Below are 6553 nucleotides of genomic sequence, written 5' to 3' on the forward strand. Positions count from 1 at the left end.
GTAAATTTTGCCAACCAGACACTACTTACAGCTGACTTTCCCCGGGATGTGTGTATTTGCAGGTCAGGTTCATCAAACATTCATTGTTCTGTACTGTGACAGCTGGTAGCAGGCGTACATACTCTTCCCTTGTTTGGTTTTCTGATAGAACCTGTCAAGTACTGGTTGTCTGTATCTGAATTTGTCACCCTCTCAGCAAGGTTATATCTTTTCTTGCTATCAAATCTATCAATAAAGAAAAACTCTACAAACTCTAATGCTAATTTTTAACCTCAACCAGCAATGGAAAAGCATGGATTTTATTCAAACAACCACTAACAAATAGGCACAGTTAATTCTTGTTTATTAATTCTAACAGATTTTAAAATCATAAAATCAAGCCCCTGAGAGCACTTACTGATCCCTTCAGTACTGATAAAGCAACCATTCACCATAACAAGTATCATATACTCCGGAATGGTAGCACTGCCAGGGCAAGACCAACTATTTCTGGCCTGTCAATTGTACCTGCATGGTGGGACCAGTCAGTGAGTACTGCTTCAATGAGCAGCAACAATTCACAATTGGAAGGATCAGTTTTGCACAGATTTGGAGAGTGTATTTCAGTTCCCAGGACCGAGTACATTATGCACTTGCTAAGTGTGAGGAGTCTTCACTGAGTCAAGTACACGAGTATTAGTGACATGGGAGCTAGCACATCAAAACCTATGGCAGGGTGGTATATGTTGTAAGTAGTTAGAAACCTTCTCATACAGAGAGAACACGAGAAATGTGACCTGTTTTGTACAATCTTCTCTGTCTTGACAGAGAACACATCTGTTCAATGCAACTCAGATGTGATGAGGAGGATGACACCAAGCACAAGCAAACTCACCAAATGAAATGTGCATTTCCGCGTGCAATGTAAATTCACAATTTGATCCATGGTTTAATCGTATGTGTAGTATAGAGATAGCAGTAGTTACAATAGTGACCTAAAGTACTGAAAAAACCACTATCTATGGCTAAATAAAAAGATCATATTTAAAAGACTTATAAGTGCCTAAAGTGTCAGGAAATTTCCCAGGTTCCATTTGAAATTCCATTGACATCATAAAGAAGTACATACATAGCTTCTCTATATGCTTTTGTAAATTCCACATGGCACTTTTTTCTCTTCTCAAGAAAATTCTGTGATATTTCAGCACAGGACTTCTCTTTGTTTCTCTATTATCATCCACCCCACAACCACAAACTAACAAAAGCAGGACCAAAGATAGAATAAGTAGAACACCAAAAAAAAGAAGCATAGTATGGTTCAGACAAGTGCAAATTACATTTCTCTTGAGGATGACATAAGAAAAATATTTTTCAATGTACACCTAAATCCATGTTTAAGAAAAAAAAGAGACAGTTGCATATTTTAATCAATATGAAAACAAGAAATAGAAACAATATATTAGTACTAGGAGATCAATGATCGATTTTAAGTACAAAACATAAAAGAAAAACATTTTTCTGTCTCATGTCCTTTGAAAAAGATAAGAACCACACAGTCATGTTAAGAAATAAATGAAGATAGATAGATAGATAGATAGATAGACAGATAGATGTGAATGTATATATACACAATTGGTGCAAGGTCTGATTGCAGAGAAACCCTTTGCTTCAGAATCCTACTTCAGCTGTGTTTAAAGCACAGCACTAAAGATTTTCTCATAAGATAGAAACTAGACACAAGCTTAAGTACCTTGTTAAATCGAGACATCTGTTCCCCTCAGCATAGAACTACAAAGAAAACTTTACCCTTTGTTTTGTGAAATGACCCGGACACAAGAGGAAAACCCATTGTCTGTAGGAGTCCCATAATTTCACTCTGTATTCAGACACTTAGACAATTTCCTTGAAAAGTCATTCAGTTTTCATTCTTGATCTTGAACATCTACAGGTCACATTCTGCTTTCAATTACTCCATGGCCATTGTCTTCTTGAACTACTTGAACAATTATTCTCCTAAGCATTACTCTAAAATTTCAGGATACACTAGCAAAAAGTAAGAAAATAAAGGTACACTAAACTTTGAAATCTCCACAAAGTTCCAGTATCATCAGACCTTTGTTCCGAATTACATTTCAAAACCTATGTGTAATGCTCCCACTGAACACCTGCACAATCCAATTACTGCCTCAAGTTTGAATAGCAGCTCTGTTGCAGCTATTGCTGAAAGGAGCTCTATTGCATCCTGAGAAGCAAGGATGACTTTCGAGATGCTGATGTATGTGCCATAAAACCAGTCTCCCATGTACTCTGCTTTGTGCATGGAAACAAATATATTCATGTTTGATCTCTTCAAGAGCAAGTCGGGTCTCTGCAGAGAAAGAAAAGGATTTCACTTCCTGTGAGGGACACTTCAAAGCATAACAGGTGGGTTCACAAGGTTCTGAACCACATTTTATTTTTGACTGTTCCCTGTTCCAGCTAGACTTAGATTATGATAAGAACTGACTATTCCACCAAAGCATTTTCATGACCTACAAATTACCCCTGGTTTAAGAGCTGGTGTATCCTACACTGCAAGATGTTCTGAGGGGAAGTGTGCCTACAAGAGACACCCAGGCATTTTTATAAACTCTTTAGGCTTCTGGTGTCTTGTGGTATCATATGTGAACAATCAAATCAGTTCTGATTTGAACGCTGTCACTTGGATTATGGTTTATCTATCGCATGGTAGCACTGAGTTAGCAGGCCGCGGAGATGAATAGAAGTACTGATTGCTGAACTGACAGCCTTGAAGATGAGTAGCATTATTTTATCACATCCTTCTTTGCAGCATGTGCCAGTGGGTTTTAGCTGTCACATTTTTTTAAATTATCAAGCCTCAGAATAAGTAACAGGGCTGGTTCCTTAGTGCTTAAGAGTCCCCTTTTCTCCTTCTGATCCTACCAAAGCTGCTGGCTTTTATTTTGTGAAATTTTGTACTTATAGGTTAATTTGAATAAACAAAAGACTTCCTTCTGCAAACCACAACATATGTGGCTACTAATTCAGTGGCTGTTTATTGCTCTGCTTTCCAGTGCATCTCTTGTTACCAATATGTTAAAAAGGAGATAAATTGTAGCAGAAATATTTAATCTCATTTGTGAAGGTTAAAGTCTATGTGTTTTTAAGATACCTTCCTTATCACACCTATTAAGGTCCATTAACTAGACACACTCAGAGAGCAATGCTGTTTCTCACATACCCTCCAGCAGCTTGCTGCACAGGCCTGTCATGTGCAGTTGTCATTTCTCATTCAGTTGCTTTCCCTGATGCACCTACCTGCCTTCTGACCCCAAGCCCCAGTCTCAGAAGACTGCTTTCAACACTCTTTGAAAGGCTACAAAAAGTTGCCAGAAAGCTAAGAACCCTGATTGAAAGACTGATGACCACTGGGTCCTCTGGAGGTTGAGCCTGATCAGGACCAGTAGAGGACAAGGTCACCAGCAGCAGCAGCAAGTGATTAGACCCAGGGATGACATGCCCTGTCCCAGGCTATGAACCTACCATGTTCCCATGTAGGAGTATTGCCCCTATTCCAGCTGAAACAGTCCCACATCCCTGGCAGCTGTGGGTCTGGGGTGGAGGCACATGAGGGCTGCAGTAGCATGGTGTCACAGCCCTGCACTGTGGGACAGGAGTGATGGTGCATGAGGGCTGCAGCAGTGTGGTGTCACAACCATGAGCTGTGCCACACCAAGGGGAACAGGCATATTCCTGTAACCTCCAGCAGGGTGCATGACCCATTGCTTTGCTCCCCAGGCACAGTGCAGTGAGGCACAAACACGAGGAAGAAAACAAGGCACTGGAAACCCTTTGCAGCTCTCAGCCCAGCCCTCTGCCCTGCCTAATTAGTCAGACTGATGGTGTGTTAAATCTGCAAACGTCAGACTGCACAGAAAGGATCTGTTAAATGAGTCACGCAATTTTATGGATGTCTGATGCACTGCCACTTGCTATTGCTTTATCCAGCTGACAGAAGTCCACCCCAAATTTGTTTGTGTGCAAGTACACACCAAGCCTGAAACATCTAAACCCCCTTTCCTACTACAGATCCATAACAAGTAACAAGGCAGCATTCTTTAATAGACAGACAGTTCTTGGTTTTCCAAAAAGTTTGTGAATATACCCTTCCTTCAGTTAGTGCTATGCAATAGTACACACTCCGGACATTGGAATTAGAGATGCCCCAAGGAAAAAAAAAAAGGGCAAAATAAACCCAAAAATCAGTGGAACACAGCTTTACACAAAAGCTCAGCCTTTGCAGGATTAGACCTTTGGAGAACTTTCTTTCCACCATTTCTTATAAGCAGTACCCAAATATTCAACACCCCAAAATATAAAAGCTGAGTGGCTAATTATTCCATTTATCATGATTTCATTTTCTGTAGAAAGCAATTTAATTCTTATCCTTCCTAATAAAAGAAGTATTTTATCATCTCTCTCACCAGTCCTGAGTTAGACTGCACAGATGCCTCCATGACAGTAAATCAAATGTCATGATATTTCTTACTTGAAAGGGCACTATACAGCTGAAGATATCAGGAACTGCACTCACATTAAAATAGATTCTTTTAGCATTTGTGCTCAAAAAGATAGCATTTTAAAATATTCTGTCATTTTTGGAAGCTTCTTAGGATTAGATCTTACAATGTGGGCAATGATTAATAGAAAACACTCAAAAAGAAAATCCTTCTGATGGGGAAAGGGAAAAAAAGCCACAAGGCCACTTACCTTATAAGGACAGAAGAAATGCCAAGACAAGGGATTTAACATGCTTTCACAAAGCAGAAGTCTTCTCACAAAGTGGAAATAATTTAGTCAATGTAAGAAAAGCAGTTTTTAGCTTCATCGTCATAATTCCGCACTGCAGAGCTTTACAATTTATAGTGGGACAAAGGGAAACACTATTTCTTTTGGGCTGATCTTGAATGAAAGTTTAAAATAGGAAATGCTGATACACAGTGAGACAGAGCTGAAAAATTCTGCTGGAGTGAGACCCAATTTTATTGCAAATCAGTTTAGAGGATTATCATAGAATCATATACTCATAGAATGTTAAGGGGTTGGAAAGGATCTTGAAGATCATATAGTCCCAACCTGCCTGCCATGGGCAGGGACACCTTCCAGTAGACCCGTTTGCTCAAGGCCTTATTCAGCCTGGCTTTGAACACTGCCAGGGTTGGGGCATCTGCAAGCTCTCTGGGCAACTTGTTCCAGTGACTTACGAGCCACACCATAAAAAATTTCTTCCTAGTATCTAGTCAAAATTTTCCCTTTTTTTAATTTATACCCATTACTCCTTGTCCTGTCACTACAGTTCCTAACAAAGATTCCCTCTCTGGCTTCCCTGTAGGCCCTTCAGATACTAGAAAGTTGTTATGAGGTCTCCATGCCACCTTCTTTTCTCCAGACTGAATGGCCTCAACTGTCTTAGACTGTCTTCATAGGAAAGGTGCTCCAGTCCTTTTATCAGCTTCATGGCCATCCTCTGGAGTTGGTCCAATAGTTCCATGTTCTTTTTATGTTTGGGACACCAGAACTGCAAGCAGTATTCCAGATGGAGTCTCACGAGAGTAGAGTATCACATCCTTCGACCCGCTGGTCACATTCCTTTTGATGCAGCCCAGGATTCAGCTGTCTTTTTGGGCTGTGAGTGCACAGTGCTGGCTCCTGTTGGGTTGCAGTAATTCATTTCCTTTGGGATTAAAACTAGAAGCAGAAGTATTTAAGCTATTTCTTAAAATCTGGGGCATATTTTAATATGATTGAATTTAATTCAAATGACAGGAAAAGGTTTGCATGCTTTCTGAAGGTCTGTCCCTAGGTGCACACAGAGGTGCATGAGGTTGGGCAAGATCATGTATGATGGTACTAGAGAATGCGCTGGGTAGAGGTTAATATCCAAATAAACAACGTTGAGAAAGATCAATATGGAGTAAAAAACAGAAGATGACAATAATGGAGGAAAAGAGAGACAAGGAAGATGAGACCTTCACAGACCTAAGTCTCCAAAGGTCTATAAATGTCCTTCCCTGTGGGTGGTCACCATGAGGGTTCAAGGTGAGATGCAGTAATCTTCTTCCCCGGGTTTCAAAGGATGATGCTCCTCACCCCAGTTCTTAACTTTGTAGCTCTCTGGGGCGGAAAATGCTACTTACCTTGCAGAACTGTGAAGTTTTCCCTGAGATAATAGATCACTAGTTCAAATAAATTTATTTTTCAAGTGTTGAAAGAGGAATAACCTGTTTAAGACACGTGTCACCTTTGTGAATAATAAAATCTGTGCATGACATATGTATGTGGACACACAAATGCTTAGGGCCTTATAAAACCTGAAAATTATTATTTCAATATTATAACTCTTTGTTTTGTTTTCAAAGTCTGAAATCACTTTGACTCACTTTGTCTGAGAACTCATTTTCTAAAGCAAAGTTCTAAAATCAAAACTTCAAATATTTAAAAAAGAGCATAAACTTAAAACAACCCAGAACTTCATATCTATTGTGAAGCTTTTTCTTCTTTTTTTTTCCCTTCT

This window comes from Acanthisitta chloris, unplaced genomic scaffold (genome assembly GCF_000695815.1).
Source record: "Acanthisitta chloris isolate BGI_N310 unplaced genomic scaffold, ASM69581v1 scaffold2697, whole genome shotgun sequence".
NCBI classification, from domain to species: Eukaryota; Metazoa; Chordata; class Aves; order Passeriformes; family Acanthisittidae; genus Acanthisitta; species Acanthisitta chloris.